Genomic DNA, 12,688 nt, shown 5'->3' on the forward strand with positions numbered 1-12,688 from the left:
AAGGGAGCAGCACTCACAACAACAGCCGGGCACGCACTCGGGGAACAAGGAAAAAAGGGAGCAGCAGTCAGAATCACACAGAATCGCACAAAAGGAGGCAGACAAGCACTGGTGGCGCTGCGGAGTCAGGGGAGCGACCTGCCCTAAGGTCAAGGGTCGCTACCTCTGTCTCGCAGCGGCCGCCATATATGGGGTAGCCGGGGGGGAGGGGTCAGCTGGGAGGCGGGCGGCGGGAGGGTAGGCGGGTGAAAAAAACGGCGGGAAAAGCGGCGAGGGCAAAAAAGCGAGAAAAAGACGAAAAGCGAGAGAAACGACGCAAAAGGGGGACCGGGCACTAAAAGGGGGGCACAACAACAACCGGGCACTCTGGGGGGCACGCACTCGGGAAACAGGGGAAAAAAAAGGGAGCAGCACTCACAACAACAACCGGGCACTCTGGGGGGGACACACTCGGGAAACAAGGAAAAAAGGGAGCAGCACTCACAACAACAGCCGGGCACACACTCGGGGAACAAGGAAAAAAGGGAGCAGCAGTCAGAATCACACAGAATCACACAAAAGGAGGCAGACAAGCACTGGTGGTGCTGCAGAGTCAGGGGAGCGACCTGCCCTAAGGTCAAGGGTCGCTACCTCTGTCTCGCAGCGGCCGCCATATATGGGGTAGCCGGGGGGGAGGGGTCAGCTGGGAGGCGGGCGGCGGGAGGGTAGGCGGGGGAAAAAAACGGCGGGAAAAGCGGCGAGGGCAAAAAAGCGAGAAGAAGACGAAAAGCGAGAGAAACGACGCAAAAGGGGTACCGGGCACTAAAAGGGGGGCACAACAACAACCGGGCACTCTGGGGGGCACGCACTCGGGAAACAGGGAAAAAAAAGGGAGCAGCACTCACAACAACAACCGGGCACTCTGGGGGGGACGCACTCGGGAAACAAGGAAAAAAGGGAGCAGCACTCACAACAACAGCCGGGCACGCACTCGGGGAACAAGGAAAAAAGGGAGCAGCAGTCAGAATCACACAGAATCGCACAAAAGGAGGCAGACAAGCACTGGTGGTGCAGCAGAGTCAGGGGAGCGACCTGCCCTAAGGTCAAGGGTCGCTACCTCTGTCTCGCAGCGGCCGCCATATATGGGGTAGCCGGGGGGGAGGGGTCAGCTGGGAGGCGGGCGGCGGGAGGGTAGGCGGGGGAAAAAAACAGCGGGAAAAGCGGCGAGGGCAAAAAAGCGAGAAGAAGACGAAAAGCGAGAGAAACGACGCAAAAGGGGGACCGGGCACTAAAAGGGGGGCACAACAACAACCGGGCACTCTGGGGGGCACGCACTCGGGAAACAGGGAAAAAAAAGGGAGCAGCACTCACAACAACAACCGGGCACTCTGGGGGGGACGCACTCGGGAAACAAGGAAAAAAGGGAGCAGCACTCACAACAACAGCCGGGCACGCACTCGGGGAACAAGGAAAAAAGGGAGCAGCAGTCAGAATCACACAGAATCGCACAAAAGGAGGTAGGCAAGCACTGGTGGTGCTGCAGAGTCAGGGGAGCGACCTGCTCTAAGGTCAAGGGTCGCTACCTCTGTCTCGCAGCGGCCGCCATATATGGGGTAGCCGGGGGGGAGGGGTCAGCTGGGAGGCGGGCGGCGGGATGGTAGGCGGGGGGAAAAAACGGCGGGAAAAGCGGCGAGGGCAAAAAAGCGAGAAGAAGACGAAAAGCGAGAGAAACAACGCAAAAGGGGGACCGGGCACTAAAAGGGGGGCACAACAACAACCGGGCACTCTGGGGGGCACGCACTCGGGAAACAGAGGGGAAAAAAAAAAAAAACAAGGGAGCAGCACAACCGTATGTGTGCTGTACAATGACTTAGAATGCAGAGTAGGAAAAACAAGGAGAAATACAAACATTTCCCCTTGTTACACATTCCTCAAGCAGGGATAAAATGTTGGCTCAAAACTCTACCTACAAATGTTATTAGATGGGCATTTGCTTAACAAAGCCATGAGTGGTTGCTTGGGAATGCTCATGTACAACCCAGTTAAATCTTCCATGACGTGAAGTTCCCCTGACGTGTAGCTCAACTTTGCATTACTTTGGGAAACTATTCAATGCAAATCCTGATTTGTGTTGACAGGTACATTCCAGAATAAGACTTTGTTTTGGGTTTGCATTACAAAAGTGATGCAGACCCAACTCAAAGCACTAGTAAATCTTGGTCTGACTCACTTTCATGAAACACACTGCTGAGAAAACCAATATGGCCTTGTACCAGGTATCTCTACTGAAAAAACTTAAATCTTTCCACCCCAAAAGTGGCTTTGGAAATACCATCCAAGCACTCATACTCTTTACTTTTTGCTCTGGCAGACGGCAAAGCCCTGCTCGGTGTCCTCTGAAACTTCACATTGGCCATCTATAGAGACATCCTTCACACCATAATATTCCTCATCAAAGACCTGACCACATCACAACCACCCTGATGAACTCCTCTAAGGCTTGTCTTTCTAGCCTGTGCCATTTTAAAACCAGCTGCATCATCTACAAAGCCACCACAATGCACCCCCTCCTGCCTAGCAGGCACGTTCAGCACATTTGGTGGCTCTTGCCACACCCACAGCCAAGACAACACCAAACTGAAGATAAAGAATTACAAAAAAGAAATTTTGCTTAAGTTTAGGGAAAGGCTGAAGAAAACACCCTGCTAAAAAAACTACCTCACCACAATGTAAAAGTCAACCTGCCATAGAAAAATCAAGCTCCGGCTCCAGTCACTTATAATTTGTATCTTTGCCCATGATGTTGTACAGCCTTCTGACACCTCTTGCTTATGTTCACGCTATACAAATTTCACACACTTACGTGTAAGTCTGTAATGCAACTTTATAAAACAACAAAATGCAGACACAGTACGATTACATTACAGAACAAAGCAATAACACAGCACAGACAATATAGGTGGTCCTAGGGCAAACACTATACAATAAAATAGCTACAACATAATGCAACACACCATATAAGCAAAAACAAAGAGAATACAGCACTGCAACACAATAACAACACAATAACAAACCACACAACATGATAGCACAACAGCAAACCTACACCACAACACAACAGGTCAGCAAAACAGCAACAGAACACAGAAATAACATTCCAGAACAAAGCAAACATAAGACCAAACTTAAATTCAAATATTGAAAACAGAGGTATGTACAATAATTAAAGTTTCTGGAGGGTGTTTCCGCAGTGAATAGTACAGACAGGGAACCGAAAAGAAGTCTTAATCAACAGATTGGTCAATTAGTTATGAATGATTTGGTAGGTAAACAGCATTCAAAATTAGGTTGAGATGTTTTTTGTGGATTGGGAAGGTGGTATTATGAGTGCTAATGTACACTGCCTTGATGGATGTCATCCTGGGCAAGGTATGGATGTGAGAGGACAATAATGGGCCCTGTGGAACAGTTTGTGTGGTGGGTATCTTTTCTAGAGAGGGTGGTGGTGTCCACATGTGCATCTTGTATCTTATTCTGTGAGACTGGCTAGGAGGAGACCAGGTGCCTGTTCATTATGCTTGCTACTAGCCATAAGTAGACGTACGTTAGGATCGAGGGATGCCACATTGTGTTTTTTGGCAGTGTTTGAGTAATTTTAGAGCTTTAAGAATATATTCTTCTTTGAGCGCTGCCATTTTAGGGTTGATGGTTGATAGGATCCACTTCGTGGTGAATTTAAAGTATTTGAGTGAAGTATGAAACAGGTTTTGGGGCTGATTTAGATCTTGGGGGTAATGGTCTTGCCGTCGGTTTTCCATAGTGTTAGAAATGGGGTCCTTGGTTGACAGTCTGGTTACCCCCTGTTCAAGCAAGGACCCTCACTCTAGTTAGGATAAAAGAGAATCACCCTCAGCTAACCCCTGCTTACCCCCTTGGTAGCTTGGCAGAGCAGTAGGCTTAACCTCAGAGTGCTAGGTGTAAAGTATTTGTACCAACACACACAGTAACTTAATGAAAACACTACAAAATGACACAACACCAGTTTAGAGAAATAGGAAATATTTATCTAGACAAAACAAGACCAAAACGACAAAAATCCAACATACACAAGTCAAGTTATGATTTTTTAAAGGTTTCTTTAGGTAGTTGTAACACCACACTAGCGCTGCTAGCGTGAAAATGTACCTGTTTTGCGTCAAAAATAACCCCGCACGGGCGGTGTGCGTCGAAAGTAACCCTGCACGGCTGTGTGCGTCGAAAACAACTCGGCACGGCGGTGCGCGTTGAAAAAGCCAGCCACACGACGATCCGAAAGTCCCGCGGCGCAGGGTGCGATCTCTCAGCCTCCGTCAGCGATGCTGCGCGTCGTTTCTCCTGCTCCGGGCGTCGGTTTTTCGGTCGCGTTTCCTGCGGCGTCGTTTCTCAGCTGCGGAACCGGCGTCGCGTCGTTTTCTCAGCCGCGATCGGATTCGCGTCGATCTTTTCTCCGCACGGCGCTCGGTGCGTGTATTTTTGTCCTTAGGCTGCCAGCCTCTCCTTTCAGGGTCCCAGGAACTGGAAGGGCACCACAGAGCAGAGTAGGGGTCTCTCCAGAGACTCCAGGTGCTGGCAGGAAGAAGTCTTTGCTATCCCTGAGACTTCAACAACAGGAGGCAAGCTCTACATCAAGCCCTTGGAGATTTCTTCTTCAAGATGGAAGGCACACAAAGTCCAGTCTTTGCCCTCTTACTCTGGCAGAAGCAGCACTGCAGGAAAGCTCCACAAAGCACAGTCACAGGCAGGGCAGCACGTTTTCCTCAGCTATCAGCTCTTCTCCAGGCAGAGGTTCCTCTTGGTTCCAGAAGTGTTTCTAAAGTTTGTAAGTTTGGGTGCCCTTCTTATACCCATTTTAGTCTTTGAAGTCACCTTTCTTCAAAGGGGACTCACACCTTCTTGTGAAATCCTGCCTTGCCCAGGCAAGGCCTCAGACACACACCAGGGGGCTGGAGACAGCATTGTCAGAGGCAGGCACAGTCCTTTCAGATGAGAGTGACCACTCCACCCCTCCCTCCTAGCAGAGATGGCTAATCAGGAAATGCAGATCACACCCCAGCTCCCTTTGTGTCACTGTCTGGTGTGAGGTGAAAAACAACCCAACTGTCAAACTGACCCAGACAGGGAATCCACAAACCAGGCAGAGTCACAGAATGGTTTAAGCAAGAAAATGCTCACTTTCTAAAAGTGGCATTTCCAAACGCACAATCTCAAAATCAACTTTACTAAAAGATGTATTTTTAAATTGTGAGTTCAGGGATCCCAAACTCCACATGTCCATCTACTCTCTAGGGGAATCTACACTTTAATCATATTTAAAGGTAGCCCCCATATTATCCTATGAGAGAGAGACAGACCTTGCAACAGTGAAAACGAAATTGGCAGTATTTCACTGTCAGGACATATAAACCACATTACTATATGTCCTACCTTATCCATACACTGCACCCTGCCCTTGGGGCTACCTAGGGCCTACCTTAGGGGTGCCTTACATGTAAGGAAAGGGAAGGTTTAGGCCTGGCAAGTGGGTACACTTGCCAAGTCGAATTTACAGTGTAAAAATACACATACAGACACTGCAGGGGCAGGTCTGAGACATGATTACAGAGCTACTTATGTGGGTGGCACAACCAGTGCTGCAGGCCCACTAGTAGCATTTGATTTACAGGCCCTGGCACCTCTAGTGCACATTACTAGGGACTTACTAGTAATTCAAATATGCCAATCATGGATGAACCACTTACATACAATTTAAACAGGAGCACTTGCACTTTAGCACTGGTTAGCAGTGGTAAAGTGCCCAGAGTAACAAAAACAGCAAAATCAGAGTCCAGCACACATCAACAACCTGGGGAACAGAGGCAAAAAGTTAAGGGAGACCACGCCAAGGATGAAAAGTCTAACACGTGTCCCCCCCAGCTAAAAGTGGGGAGCAACTACCCAACCTCATGGGAGTTCTCATCACTAAGGCGGAAGAACCTGGACAGACCATCAGCATTGGCGTGCTCTGTACCGGGTCGATGTTCCACCGTAAAGTCCATCCCCTGTAGGGAAATGGACCACCTCAACAGTTTTGGGTTTTCACCCCTCATCTGCATTAACCATCTGAGGGGTCTGTGGTCGGTCTGAACTCGGAAGTGAGTCCCAAACAAGTAGGGTCTTAGCTTCTTCAGTGCCCAGACCACAGCAAACGCTTCACGTTCTATGGCACTCCACCTACGTTCCCTGGGTAGTAACCTCCTGCTAATGAAGGCTACGGGTTGATCTAGGCCCTCTTCATTCAGCTGTGAGAGTACTGCTCCAATACCATGCTCTGAGGCGTCTGTCTGTACAACAAACTCCGTGGAGTAGTCAGGTGCCTTCAGCACAGGTGCTGTGCACATGGCAGCCTTCAGGGCATCAAAAGCGTTCTGGCAAGCCTCTGTCCAGATCACTTTCTTGGGTTGCTTCTTAGAAGTCAACTCAGTTAAGGGGGTAACAATGGTACCATATCCCTTAACGAACCTCCGATAGTATCCTGTGAGACCTAAAAAGGCTCTCACTTCAGTCTGGGTCTTGGGAGGCTCCCAAGCCAGAATCGTGTCAATCTTAGGCTGTAGGGGTGCCACCTGGCCACTCCCCACCTGGTGTCCTAAGTACACAACAGAACCCTGCCCTATTTGGCACTTGCTCGCCTTAATAGTGAGGCCTGCCTTCTGCAGGGCCTCTAACACTCTCCAGAGGTGTTGCAGGTGTTCCTCCCATGTGGAACTAAACACAGCAATGTCATCTAGGTAGGCGGCACTGAACTCATCCAGTCCTGCCAACACCTGGTTGACCAACCTCTGAAAGGTGGCAGGGGCATTCTTCATCCCAAAGGGCATCACATTGAAGTGGAAGTGCCCATCGGGGCTAGAGAATGCTGACCTCTCCTTTGCCCCTTCAGTTAAGGCAATCTGCCAGTACCCAGATGTTAAATCAAACGTACTGAGGTACTTGGCAGCTCCTAACCGATCAATGAGCTCATCAGCTCGGGGGATGGGGTGTGCGTCAGTCTTGCTGACCGCATTGAGACCCCGGTAGTCCACACAGAACCTAAGTTCTGGAGTGGCACCAGGAGCAGCAGCCTTTGGGACCAAGACCACTGGGCTGGCCCAAGGACTGCTGGAGTGCTCAATAACCCTGAGGGCTAACATTTTGGAGACTTCCTCCTTAATGCAAGCCCTCACCCTGTCAGTCACCCTGTAAACCTTATGTTTAACAGGTGTACTGTCCCCAGTGTCCACATCATGTGTGCACAGGTGTGTGACTCCTGGGATCAGGGAAAACAGCGAGGCGAACTGTCCCAGCACGTGGCGACAGTCCCTCTGCTGTTCCTCAGTCAGGGAGGGGGAGAGGATCACTCCCTCCACAGACCCATCTTTCTCTCCTGCAGACAGGAGGTCAGGAAGAGGCTCACTCTCTTCCTCCACCCCGTCATCTGTCGCTAGGAGCATGGATAGCTCAGTTCGCTCAAAGTGTGGTTTGAGGCGGTTGACATGTAGGACCCTCAAGGGGTTCCTGGGGGATTGCAAGTCTACCAGATAGGTGACCTCGCTCTTTCTTTCCACCACCTCAAAAGGCCCAGTCCACTTATCTTGGAGAGCCCTAGGCTCCACTGGTGCCATGACCCACACTTTTTGTCCAGGCTGAAACTCAACCAGAGTGGCATTCTGGTCGTACCACCGTTTCATATCCTCCTGGCTTGCTTCCAGGTTCTCCTGAGCGAGACTCCTGAAGCGGGCAGTCTGGTTTCTTAGTGCCAGCATGTAGCTAAATACATCCTGGGGTGGTTTACTAGGAGCTTTCTCCAAAGCCTCCTTCACCAGACTGAGCGGTCCCCTCACAGGGTGGCCATAGATGAGCTCAAAGGGGCTAAAGCCAAGTCCCTTTTGAGGCACCTCCCTGTAAGCGAACAGAAGGCATGGCAAGAGGACGTCCCACTTACGCCTCAAGGGCTCTGACAGGCCCTGAATCATGCCTTTCAAGGTGCGGTTGAATCTCTCAACCAGACCATTACTTTGGGGGTGGTAAGGGGTGGTGAACTTGTAGGTTACCCCACACACCTTCCACAGAGACTTCATATAAGTGGATATGAAGTTTGTACCCCTATCAGATACTACCTCCTTGGGGAACCCCATGCGGGTAAAAACCCCCATCAAGGCACGTCCCACCACGGGGGCGGTGACCGTCCTTAGAGGGATAGCTTCTGGGTACCGTGTGGCATGGTCCACCAAGACCAGGATGAACCTGTTGCCCATGGCTGTCTTGGGATCCAGAGGCCCCACAATGTCAATTCCTACCCTTTCAAAGGGAGTACTGACTACCGGTAAAGGTTGGAGGGGAGCTTTGCATTTCCCCCCACTCTTGCCACTTGCCTGACAAGTCTGACAAGATCTACAATAAGCAGCTGACTGCTTGTTCATCAAGGGCCAGTAAAAGTGGGAGACAAGCCTCTTATAGGTCTTGTCCTGCCCTAGATGTCCTGCCAAAGGCACATCATGAGCCAAACCCAGTAGGAAGGCCCTGAAGCCCTGGGGTACCACCAGCATACGAGCTGACCCCGGCTCAGGAACCTTAGGCTCACTATACAGGAGGCCATCCTCCCAATAAATCAGGTGAGTACCTGGCGCCCCGCCAGCCGCCTGGGCTGCAGCCTGCTGCCGCAGTCCCTCAAGAGTAGGGCACTCCTTCTGCGCTGTGCAGAATACTTCCCTGGTGGGTCCCCCTTCCTGCTGCCACTGCGACAGCTCAGGGACCTCCCCCAGTTCAGCCACCTGTTCCCCTGTAGGTTCCGGGGCATCACCCTCAGGCTCTGCCTCCTCCCGGACCGTGGGAACTTCTGGGGCGGGTTTCCCGCGCCTCCTGCCTTTCCTCTTCTTGGCGGTCCCCTGGGCCACTGTTTCAGGCTCCAGGGGCTCTTGACTACCCTGATTGGCTGCCATAGACCGGGTGGATACGCATACCCACCCAGGCAGACCCAACATCTCCAAGTGAGACCTGTGTTCCACCTCCTTCCAAGGGGAATCTTCCCGGTCGTTGCCTAGCAAACAATCAACAGGCATGGTTGGACTCACAGCTACTTTCCAGGAACCTGAGACCCCCCCCCATTCAAAGGGAACCTGCGCCACTCTGCAGAGGCGCTCAGAATTGTCTACTGCAACTACTTGGTGAAGTACCCGGGGATCAATCTGCTCTTCAGACACCAGGTGACTCCTCACTGTAGTCACACTGGCTCCTGTGTCTCTTAGAGCCTCCACCCTCTGTCCATTGATGGTCACCCATTGCCTGTACTTCTTAGTGTTATCAGGCACTAGGTTTCTCTGGACCATCTCACTGTCCCCTAGTGAGACAAGGGTCATTTCTGCTGGTTCCCACCCACCTGAAACCAACTCCTCCCCAAGCGCTACACTGGCCAAACCCTGGGACGGTGCACCAGTGGGTGCCGGTGTACTTTTGGGGCATTTGGGGTCCCCCCTCACATGACCCACCTGGTCACATGAATAGCACTTACGTAGGGGACCACCTGCCATTGGCTTCCCTTTGGAGAACCATGGCTTCTTTTCACTGGGGGGTTGGGAATCCTTACCCTGGGAATCAGTTTGGGGCCCTTTAGAGAACTCATCCTGTTTGCCCTTACCCCCCCCTTTCTTCTGAGAGGGACCCTGCCCACCCTTGGCGTGGTCTCCCCCATACCTCTTTTGGACCCTGGTGCTCTCCCAGCGGTCCGCTTCCTGTGCAAGCTTCCTGGGGTCCGTCAGCTTGCTGTCAATGAGGTGCTGGCGCAGCTCTGGAAAACATAAACTGTACAAGTGCTCCCAAGCAATTAAATTGTAAAGCCCCTCATACGTGTTTACCTTACTGCCCTTCACCCAACCATCCAGTGACCTGCAACAAGAATCAACACATTCCAACCATGTTTGGGATTCCTTTCTCTTGTAGGATCTAAACTTCTCCTTGTACTGCTCAGGGGTGAGACCATACCTGGTAAGTAAGGCCTCCTTCATGGCAGGGTAGGTGAGACTCTGAGCATCCCCTAAGGCCGTCAGTGTGTCCCTCCCCTCTGCCTCAAAATGCTTCCACAGGGCTGCCCCCCAATGAGCTTCAGGGACCAGGTTCATGTGGAGAGCTGACTCATAACCCTTGAACCACAAGTAGATATCATCCTCCCTTTTATAATCCCTCACAACGTCTTTTGGGATGTGTACCCTTCTCTCAGGCTGCACTGTAGAATTGCTGCCACCATCCCTACTGGACTGACTCCTCCGATCAATCTCTTTTAAACTGAGCTCATGAGCCATGTTTATCTTCCTTTCCTCAAGGGCCAGCTTTCTCTGTTCCACCTCTAGACTGAGCTTTTTCAGCTCCAACTGGTACTCCCTCTCTGCCTGTCTGTCCTGTAACTCTCCAGGTGTCAGACTCTTGGAGGACACACTGCTACCTGCCCTGGAGATTCTCCCCTGAGACATAGCAGGCCCACCCACTACATCAGTGTGAGTGACTTGCAACTCCTCTTCCCCCTCTGGCTCCTCATCTGTGTGCCCCTCAGCTGCTTTGGCTGTCACCCAGGCCCTCAGCGCCTTTTGCAGCTCATCCTTCTTGGATGAGCTCTTAATGGGACAGCCAACATTACTACAAAACTGCTTCAACTGAGCCACTTTGTAGCTCTCCAATTTCTCCAAGTCAAAAGCAGCTTCAGCTAGGGCATCTCCAGACTGAGACATGATGAGAGGTTAAAAAAATATGCACAGTTCCAAAAACAGAAAAGCAAGTTCTCAAATGAAGTTCCAGAAAAGTCAATCACGGGATCAGCGAAAAAAAGAAACTGAATGCAGAGAAAAACAGTCCAAGTAGAAAAAAACAAAAATCACAAGACTAGTAGTATGTGGTCACGTAGTGGTCTGAGATCAAAACAGTAGTGTACACTTAATTACTGTATGTCAAGTACAAATACAAGTCCAAATCCCGACCGCTGGTCACCAATGTTAGAAATGGGGTCCTTGGTTGACAGTCTGGTTACCCCCTGTTCAAGCAAGGACCCTCACTCTAGTTAGGATAAAAGAGAATCACCCTCAGCTAACCCCTGCTTACCCCCTTGGTAGCTTGGCAGAGCAGTAGGCTTAACCTCAGAGTGCTAGGTGTAAAGTATTTGTACCAACACACACAGTAACTTAATGAAAACACTACAAAATGACACAACACCAGTTTAGATAAATAGGAAATATTTATCTAGACAAAACAAGACCAAAACGACAAAAATCCAACATACACAAGTCAAGTTATGATTTTTTAAAGGTTTAAAATAAAAAGAGTCTTTAGGTAGTTGTAACACCACACTAGCGCTGCTAGCGTGAAAATGTACCTGGTTTGCGTCAAAAATAACCCCGCACGGGCGGTGTGCGTCGAAAGTAACCCTGCACGGCTGTGTGCGTCGAAAACAGCTCGGCACGGCGGTGCGCGTTGAAAAAGCCAGCCACACGACGATCCGAAAGTCCCGCGGCGCAGGGTGCGATCTCTCAGCCTCCGTCAGCGATGCTGCGCGTCGTTTCTCCTGCTCCGGGCGTCGGTTTTTCGGTCGCGTTTCCTGCGGCGTCGTTTCTCAGCTGCGGAACCGGCGTCGCGTCGTTTTCTCAGCCGCGATCGGATTTGCGTCGATCTTTTCTCCGCACGGCGCTCGGTGCGTGTATTTTTGTCCTTAGGCTGCCAGCCTCTCCTTTCAGGGTCCCAGGAACTGGAAGGGCACCACAGAGCAGAGTAGGGGTCTCTCCAGAGACTCCAGGTGCTGGCAGGAAGAAGTCTTTGCTATCCCTGAGACTTCAACAACAGGAGGCAAGCTCTACATCAAGCCCTTGGAGATTTCTTCTTCAAGATGGAAGGCACACAAAGTCCAGTCTTTGCCCTCTTACTCTGGCAGAAGCAGCACTGCAGGAAAGCTCCACAAAGCACAGTCACAGGCAGGGCAGCACGTTTTCCTCAGCTATCAGCTCTTCTCCAGGCAGAGGTTCCTCTTGGTTCCAGAAGTGTTTCTAAAGTTTGTAAGTTTGGGTGCCCTTCTTATACCCATTTTAGTCTTTGAAGTCACCTTCCTTCAAAGGGGACTCACACCTTCTTGTGAAATCCTGCCTTGCCCAGGCAAGGCCTCAGACACACACCAGGGGGCTGGAGACAGCATTGTCAGAGGCAGGCACAGTCCTTTCAGATGAGAGTGACCACTCCACCCCTCCCTCCTAGCAGAGATGGCTAATCAGGAAATGCAGATCACACCCCAGCTCCCTTTGTGTCACTGTCTGGTGTGAGGTGAAAAACAACCCAACTGTCAAACGGACCCAGACAGGGAATCCACAAACCAGGCAGAGTCACAGAATGGTTTAAGCAAGAAAATGCTCACTTTCTAAAAGTGGCATTTCCAAACGCACAATCTCAAAATCAACTTTACTAAAAGATGTATTTTTAAATTGTGAGTTCAGGGATCCCAAACTCCACATGTCCATCTACTCTCTAGGGGAATCTACACTTTAATCATATTTAAAGGTAGCCCCCATATTATCCTATGAGAGAGAGACAGACCTTGCAACAGTGAAAACGAAATTGGCAGTATTTCACTGTCAGGACATATAAACCACATTACTATATGTCCTACCTTATCCATACACTGCAC

This window comes from Pleurodeles waltl, chromosome 2_2, assembly GCF_031143425.1.
Source record: "Pleurodeles waltl isolate 20211129_DDA chromosome 2_2, aPleWal1.hap1.20221129, whole genome shotgun sequence".
Lineage (NCBI taxonomy): Eukaryota > Metazoa > Chordata > Amphibia > Caudata > Salamandridae > Pleurodeles > Pleurodeles waltl.